General features: G+C 44.5%; 1 long non-coding RNA gene across 1 annotated transcript; it reads right to left on the bottom strand.

Moving 5' to 3' along the window:
• Window positions 1-436: 436 nt before the first annotated feature.
• Window positions 437-2217, bottom strand: LOC143809516 (uncharacterized). Its single transcript, XR_013222310.1, has 2 exons — window positions 2029-2217; window positions 437-1068 (listed from the first exon to the last, which is right to left on the bottom strand). It is a non-coding gene; the product is annotated as an uncharacterized LOC143809516 (long non-coding RNA).
• Window positions 2218-8979: the final 6762 nt, after the last annotated feature.

The following is an 8979-nucleotide window of genomic DNA, read 5'->3' as shown; positions in this document are numbered from 1 at the left end:
AGATCCCGATAAGCTCATGGAGGCCACTAGTTTGCACCCCCACATTTTGTGGAAATAAAGGGGCATAATGTAGTAGTTTTTCGTCTGGGAAACTTGCTGCATCCATATTTCCCATTGGATACTATTAACGGAATGTAACAACTCTTGGGAAACCTACACCCGCAATGTGATGCCCCCAATAACAAGTGATAGTGATGGGAACCCCCCGAGGCTAGGATTTTCCAAACCAAAACAGAAGAGACATCAAACAATGAAAATCTGATTGATCCCAAGACTCCTCTCTACAAGGAACAGCTTTTTAATGAGTGACAATTTCTTGAAAGATTTCCAGGAAGATAAAGCAGATACCTATGTGCACAAACCCCAAGGCCGATCCACAGAGGAGCGCTAGGACTTGGGTTGGTAGAAGATCACCATCAGTCTACAATCCCAGGTCTCCGGTAAAACACACTTGTTTATTAGATAATAATAATAGGACACAATAAGGAATTGTCAGCTCTTCAAACATTGTATAGGGACATTGAAAACATTTACCATATAAAATGTCATAAGCAATGGCTCCCGTCCGCCCGCTCCGCACAATGAACACTTTTACTCCTATCTAATAGGCGATTTCACAACATTGGCACAGCTAGAATTTCTCCCTAAGCAAACTTTATTTCAAAGTGTATTGCAAAGGAACATTTCCTTATACTCCTGCACCAAATGACTCTCCTGCCGGCAATTGTACATATCTGAAATGTCTCCTGTAGGACCGAGCCGACAATGCTACAAAACAGACACGGAAAAGTCATTTTAGCTGTATCATTGAAGACTGGTTAATAAAACTCTCCGCAGTTAAGGATCCCCCAGATATCGGCTCCCAGTGAAGTCATATTTCTGTTTCTTTTAATTGATAAATATTGTTAAGAAGGCAATGGAAAGTGTCGAGCGAAAAATAGAAACTTTCATCAAAAGGAATAGAGTAAGGAGCTGCTGCCAAATGTAACCCAGGAGGACGAGAGGCAAAAACGAGACAAGGGAGGAAGAGAAGGATGAGACGTTATTAATTCACTCTCCGGTGTGACCCTGCAAGACAAAGGCTTAGTGACAATTGTATCATAAAAGCAAAACAATAATAATATTAACAACTCAGGGTATATAAATGGGAACAAGAGAAATGTGGAGATTTATAGAGAAAAAGGAGAAGCAAAAGAATAAAAAAAGAAGAAGAAAACATCCAGGAAAAAGGAGTCAAAGGAGATTTAAGTCATCAAGACAGGAAAAAAGAAGGAAACGTAAAGTGAAAGAAGAAGATTGAGGAAATTATAAAAAAGAAAGAGATTGGGGAAGAGAATGAAGGAAAGACAAAAAAAGAATAATTAAAGGAAGATAAACATAGAAAACGGGAGAGGGAGGGAATGAAAAAGAATAGGATAAGAATAACAAACGCAAGAAGAAGGGCATGAAGGAAATGAAGAGGTAAAGGGTGGAATGAGGAAGGAGGAGACAGGCAGAAACAAGAAAGAAAAAGGAGGGAGAAGGAAAGGAGTAGGCGGAAGAATAAGGGGGAAAGGGAGGAAGATAAGGAGGAGAAGGAGCAGTTTGCTATTAGGTGTGATTGAAAACTATAGCAGCTCATGGGTGGTGCAGATCTTTTATCATACAGACAGCCGTAATACAGGAAAGATATATATCTTTGTAGTGTGTTAGCCAGTAGATAGAAAAATATTTAGAATTGAGACCTGTGTAGTCTCGAAAGCTGCAACTTGTTACCATCTCTTCAGTTCGCCATTAAAAGGTATCAACCACTGAGGACTCTCAATTCTACATATTTCACAGCCGTAATAAGCACCAAATGTATTAGGAGGCTGGCAGTTCTTAACTCATTTCCATTAATACTAGCAATAAGCAAACCTGCTAAAATGTAAATTCAGCAATTTTGTCATATTTATTACATGCAAAACAAATGTGTCTTAGAACATTGTGAGCTCTCTGCAGACCCAAGAGGTTAAGAAGTGGAGGGGTTAGAAATCATAATAATATAACCATCAGGTGTCATGGCACTGCAGCGCTCCTTCCAGTCCTCCACTGGCTTCCTCTGGGGCTGGCCTCTTCTGCTCCTCCTTCTTTGTAGGCGGGTGCCCCCTGCACCGATTGGTCTTCAGGTGCCGCATGTCGTGACATGTGGATGTTGTGATGTCATGATGTCACATCTTGTGTAGTCCGCGGCTGCTCTGTGAGAGATGAGGTGAGTATATTCATATATATATATATATATTTACTTTTCAGTCCCTTTCCTGACCCTTTACAATCCAGTAACATGGCAACTGTCCGGACACAGTGTTGCTGGATTCCTAAAATGTGAATCACAAAAAAACAACTGACAGCACATTTGATTCACCTTTCATAGATTCACGTATTATTAGATTAATTCATTGTACTAACACTAATTCTTCCCTGAATTATTAGTTTGTGGTAAGCCTCAACAAAACAAGAGACAAATACCCACCTATTATAGAAAAATATTTGGAATTGAGAATCCTCAGTGGTTGATACCTGATAACTGAAAGATGGTAACAAATTGCAGCTTTCGAGACTACGCAGGTCTCTTCATCAGGCATAGACTAATGCAAAATCTGAAGAATCACATATTTATACACAACACAGCAAAGAGAGAAAGAAGGACATAGATAAGACAAGTGACGTGAAGCAGAATTATCATGTGAGAGGGATAGACATAGATATTGGAAGAGTTCATAGATAAGGAAGTCTTAATGTTTTATGGTCCTCTGAATGGGTTTTGTTCTGTGTTGTGATGACCCCAGAAGGTCTGAAGAGCAAATTCATTAATTGATGTAAAAAGACATAAATCCATGCAACACATTCATTCCTGCACTGAGAGTGTCAAAGATTGTCATCAGTTTATATTCCCAGACTTTCCTGTCTCTCTAAGATGTGAAATTACCTTTAAAACAAGTAATTTCATGTCCATGATGCTGAGATCCGGGAGACAAAAATGTTTGGCCACAGGTAGATCCATTTTTTTTCTTTTATTGTGTGGCGATGAGAGTTCATCCTTGTTCTAAGCTTTTGCCCTGTCTCCCCCACATACAGACCCCCAGTTGGACATTTAGTGCAAATAATTAAGTACGCACCATTAGAAGTGATGCAGCTGAAAGTACCGGGGATCTTGTAGTTCTGATGTGAGTTGTGATCTTTATCTTGTCCGTGGTCATTATAAATGGACAGGTTTTACATTTTTTCTGATTGCAAGGAAAGGTACCTGCAGCTGTTGGAGAGGACAGGGAGCTCTTGACAATGATGCTTCTTAGATTTGGGGGCTGCCTAAAACACAGTAGTGGGGGGTCTGGGAATATGGATTATAAGCGGGCATCTTTTTGTAGTAAAGGTTGTAATTTCCGTACAGCTCCCCTTAGCACCTCCAGATTTGGATTGTAGGTAGCTACTAGAGGCACCCGGTTATTTTCTACTTTAACTTTGTAATGTAGCAGGTGATTCCTTGATATTCTGGTGGCTCTTGTAATCTGGTTTTCAATTGTTCTTGGATGGTAGCCCTGATTCAAAAAGGTCTTTCTGAGGTGACCAAGGTGTTCATCCCTGTCCATTGGGTTGGAACATATATGATTGTATCTGATGGCTTGGCTGTACACAATAGTTTTCTATGTGTTTTGGATGGAAACTGTCCCATTTAAGGTATGTTGGACGGTCGATTGGCTTCTGATACAGAGATGTCTCTATTTCATTGTTCTGCAGCTTAATGATGGTGTCCAAAAAGTTAATTTCAGTGCAGAGTAGTTGTGTCAAGTTGATGGTGGGATGAAATTGATTAAAATGTTCATGGAACGTCTTTAGCTGTGGCTCAGACTCCGTCCAGATGATTAAAATGTCATCAATGTAGCGGTAGTAGGCCAGAGGCCTGATGGGACATGAGGACAAAAAGTCGCTTTCAAGCTTGGCCATGAAAAGATTTGCATACTGTGGGGCCATTTTACTTCCCATTGTTGTGCCAGTCTCCTGAAGATAGATCTTCTTGTCAAATTCAAAGTAATTGTGGGTGAGGATGAATTTTGTGAGTTTCATCATAGAAACACCTACTATATACATAAGCTTTACTGGAACAATAATTAAAAAGGAGGGGCTTATATACTATACAGGGGGAGCTGACAAGGTGTTTATCAGGAGCAAGGCGAAATGAATAATTAATATGTTAAAAAAAGAAAAACACAAAAGAGAAAATCAAAAGTGGAAAAATATTAAAGAAATAAATGACTAACGTGTTTACCAGCTAATATGCTAAACACCTGTCTGTGCTCCTGATAAACAATATCCTCCAAATCTTGTCGTCTATATCAGGAAGGATGTTTTAGAGCTGATTATGATCGGGTCTTGTATTCAGATCTCTATTGTGTCATTAACCTCTTTCTGACCTCGGATGGGATAGTACGTCCGAGGTCGGGTCCCCTGCTTTGATGCAGGGCTCCGGCGGTGAGTCCACATCAAAGCCGCGACATGTCAGATGTTTTGTACAGCTGACATGTGCCCGCAATAGCTGCGAGTGGAATCGCGATCCACAGGCCGCTATTAACTAGTTAAATGCCGCTGTCAAATCCTGACAGCGGCATTTAACTACCGCTTCCGGCTGCGCAGCCGGAAATGATTGCATCACCGACCCCCGTCACATGATCGGGGGTCAGCGATGCGTCAGGATAGTAACTATAGAGGTCCTTGAGGCGTCTATGGTTACTGATCCCGGCTAGCTGTGAGCGCCACCCTGTGGTCGGCGCTAATAGCAAGCCTGCAATTCAGCTACATAAGAGCGATCTGATGATCGCTGCTATGTAGCAGAGCCGATCAAGTTGTGCCAGCTTTTAGTCTTCCATGGAGGATATTGAAGCATGGCAAAAGTAAAAAAAAAATGTTTAAAAAAATATGAAATGAATAAAAAAATATAAAAATTTAAATCACCCCCCTTTCTCCCCATTCAAAATAAAACAATAAAAATAAAATCAAATATACACATATTTGGTATCGCCGCATTCAGAATCGCCCAAACTATTTTTAAAAGAAAAGATTAACCTGATCGCTAAACGGTGTAGTGAGAAAAAAAATCGAAACACCAAAATTACGTTTTTTTGGTCGACACGGCATTGTATTAAAATGCAATAACGGGCGATCAAAAGATCACATCTGCACAAATGTGGCATCACTAAAAACGTCAGCTCGGCACGCAAAAAATAAGCCCTCACCCGACCCCAGATCACGAAAAGTGGAGACGCTACGGGTATCGGAAAATGGCATAATTTTTTTTTTTTTTTAGCAAAGTTTGGAATTTTTTTTCACCACTTAGATAAAAAATAACCTAGACATGTTAGGTGTCTGTGAACTTGTAATGACCTGGAGAATCATAATGGCAGGTCAATCTTAGCATTTAGTGAACCTAGCAAAAAAGCCAAACAAAAAACATACATGGGATTGCACTTTTTTTGCAATTTCACAGCACTTGGAATTTTTTTCCCATTTTCTAGTACACAACATGGTAACACCAATGATGTCGATAAAAAGTACAACTCGTCCTACAGAAAATAAAAAAAGTTATGGCTCTGGGAAGGAGGGGAGTTAAAAACGAACACGGAAAAACGGAAAATCCCAAGGTCATGAATGGGTTAATGATCTGGTGTTTTGGGGTCACATACATTTTGTACTTCACAGGGGTGTTTTCTTCTTTTATTTATAGGGTTTATCAGGGACAGTGAGGGTAAGTAGCCATTGATTGGGGGCGCCACCATTTGGGTTCCAACCTCTGTAACTAGATAGGGTCACCACTAGGTTGATATTAGGGCCAGTACTCCTACTTCTCACCTTGCCAGCTCCCCCTGTATAGTATATAAGCCCCTCCTTTTTAACTATTGGTTCAATAAAGCTTCTGTATATAGTAGGTGGCTCTTTGTCTCTTGTTTTATTGAGTTTTTGGCCTGTGAAGGTTTATTGGTTCTTTAGTGTGTCTTAGTTTTTGAATGTATTTTTCACAGACACCACTCATATCGATGATGGTCTATGGGATACTTCACATGACTGATATTTTATCCCCAGACGGAGTGGACCATGTCAAAGCACGGAGACTTGTTGTTACAGACGCCGCTCTCCTGCGGCGCGGTTCTCACCGCTCCAGCGCTGCTGTTACAGACGCCGCTCTCCTGCGGCGCGGTTCTCACCGCTCCAGCGCTGCGCTCCTGCGTTCTCGTTCCACCGCTGCTGCGCCCGGGTCTGTACGCGCCTCTGCCTTCCCAGCACTTCCGGTGGCCAGGTCCTCTGCTGGAATCCTGTCTCTGCGCAGGCGCTCTAGCTTCCCTCCTGGACGCAGGTCCTGCCTCTCTGCTACCGCCTCCTGAGATCATGGGGTTACTCCTCATCCAATCCTGTTCCTACTCCTACTATATAAGGTAGCTCTTCCTGCTTCCTGGTGCCTGATTGTCTTAGCACTTCTGCTATTACGTCTGGCCCTCCGTTGTTTCCTGCTCAGTGCCCGCACTCTGTGCTTCCGTGCTACCTTCCCTGTTGTTACCTTGTTCCAGTTCTTCCGTCCCTGTTGCTTATCTTGTTTTTTGTTCTGTTTCCTGCCCTCAGTCCCGCTCCGCTCCTGCCTCCCTGTCCTCAGTTCCTTCCATTACCTCTCGTATTCCTCTCCCATATCCAGTTGCTTTCTCTCTTCCTGGAGCCGTCCCTGCTGGTATCTCACTGTGGGTAAGTGACCTCTGGGCTTGCTCCTTGCGGCCCCTGTATAGGGGTCATTCTCTCTTAGGCCGCTCGCCCAGGGGTAGGTCTCCCCACGGTCCAGAGGGTCCACTCTTGTTTCCTCTAGTTCGCTACATTACAATCAGGCCATGGACCCCGCAGGTACCCCTTTTTCGGCCCAGAAAGAGCTATCCCATTTGCGCGAGAACCAACAGCGCATAATGGCTTTTTTGAAGTCTATGGAGTCTCGCCTCACGTCTATTCAGTCTACTGACCCGGTTAACGCCGCCCAATTAGCTAACCTCCAACAAGAGCTTGCCCAGCAACGCGATACCCAGTCCCGCATGCTGAGTTATATGGCCTCTATAGATGACCGTTTATTTAATCTTCAGTCAGTCCCAGCTGTGGTCGCGCAAGCCTCTTCTCTAGACCCTAGTTCACCATCTACGGCTCATCCTCCCCCTCGTTTAGGTAAACCTCCCAGGTACTCCGGCGATCCTAAACTCTGTAGGGGATTTTTAAATCAATGCCGCCTTCACTTTGAGCTTCTGCCACTTCAATATCCATCTGACCGGGCGAGAGTGGCATTCATAGTGTCTCATCTGGAAGGAGAGGCATTAGCTTGGGTGAATCCTTTTTGGGAGCGTGACGATCCCGTTGTCTGCCACCTGGATGTGTTTTTAGAAACCTTTCGGAAGGTTTTCGATGAGCCCGGACGTTTGGCCTCTACGACTGAGTCTCTTTTTAAATTGCATCAGGGTTCTTCTTCCGTAGGACAATATGCCATCCGCTTCCGTACTCTGGCCTCGGAGTTAGGGTGGAACAATGAAGCCCTTGTGGGTGCTTTTTGGCGGGGCTTGTCCAGCCGTATTAAAGACGAGCTCGCCGGTCGTGACACTCCAACTACCCTTGAGGACCTTATCTCTCTCGCCACCCGGATTGACCTCCGTTTCCAGGAGCGATCACGGGAGTCTGCTAGAGAGAGAAGACCTATGCCTGTCTCTTCTACCCTCCGTCAGCCAAGTTCATCTCGTGCCCCCGTGTCTGTTCCCTCTTCTGTTCCAACCCCCGAACCTATGCAAGTGGATCGAGTCAGAATGGCGGAACTACGCCGCAAGTAGAGGCGCACTCAGGGTCTCTGCTTCTATTGTGGTAGTGCTGCCCATTTACTCCGCAGTTGTCCTGACAGACCTGACAGACCGGAAAACTCCTCCGCCTAGGGCAGGTAAGAGAGGCCTCCCTAGGTACTCACGTTTCCTCTCAACCTCTGACTCTTTCCATCCTTTTTATCTCTAACCAGCATCAATCTTCCGAAGTGGCGTATGTGGATTCTGGAGCGGCAGGCAATTTTATCAGTCTTGAGGCGGCTCGGAGGCTTCGCGTACCAGTAATCTCCTTGGACACTCCCCGTCTAATCGCCTCGGTGGATGGAAGACCTTTACAAGACGCTGTTTCTCTCGTTTCTGAAGAGGTGGAGATACAAATTGGGGCCCTTCATCGCGAGAAGATCGCTTTTTATGTTCTGCCTAAACTCTCCTTCGCCTTCCTGCTGGGCCTTCCCTGGCTTCGACTACATGAGCCTTCTCTAAATTGGCGCACTGGAGATGTACTCCGATGGGGCCCTTCGTGCCATGATCGTTGTCTTCGGTCTGTTCATCCAGTTTCTCGTACCCAGCCTGCTGAAGTTCCCGATGGATTACCTACCTCATACTGGTCTTACGCTGACGTCTTCAACAAGCGAGAGGCCGAGAATCTTCCTCCCCATCGTTCCTACGATTGTCCTGTGGAGCTTCTCCCCGGTTGTTCTCCTCCTAGGGGAAGAATTTACCCGCTTTCTGCTGCAGAGACTAAATCCATGTCCGAGTACATACAAGAGAACCTAGCTAAAGGTTTCATCCGGATATCCTCTTCTCCTGCTGGAGCGGGGTTCTTCTTTGTGAAGAAGAAGGACGGTTCCTTGAGACCTTGTATAGACTATCGGGGACTGAACAGCATCATGGTCAAGAATCGCTATCCTCTGCCCCTTATACCTGAGCTCTTCGATCGTCTCCGAGGCGCTCGTATTTTTACTAAGCTGGATTTACGTGGCGCTTACAATCTGGTCCGGATACGCTCTGGCGATGAGTGGAAGACCGCCTTTAACACCCGGGATGGACATTACGAGTATTTAGTTATGCCTTTCGGTCTCTGCAATGCCCCCGCGGTTTTCCAGGAGTTCGTCAACGATGTGTTCCGGGATCTTCT

The sequence above is a fragment of the Ranitomeya variabilis genome, chromosome 2 (assembly GCF_051348905.1).
Source record: "Ranitomeya variabilis isolate aRanVar5 chromosome 2, aRanVar5.hap1, whole genome shotgun sequence".
Taxonomy (NCBI): domain Eukaryota; kingdom Metazoa; phylum Chordata; class Amphibia; order Anura; family Dendrobatidae; genus Ranitomeya; species Ranitomeya variabilis.
The sequence above is the reverse complement of the archived record's forward strand: the minus strand, read 5'-3'. Positions and strand labels throughout refer to the sequence as shown.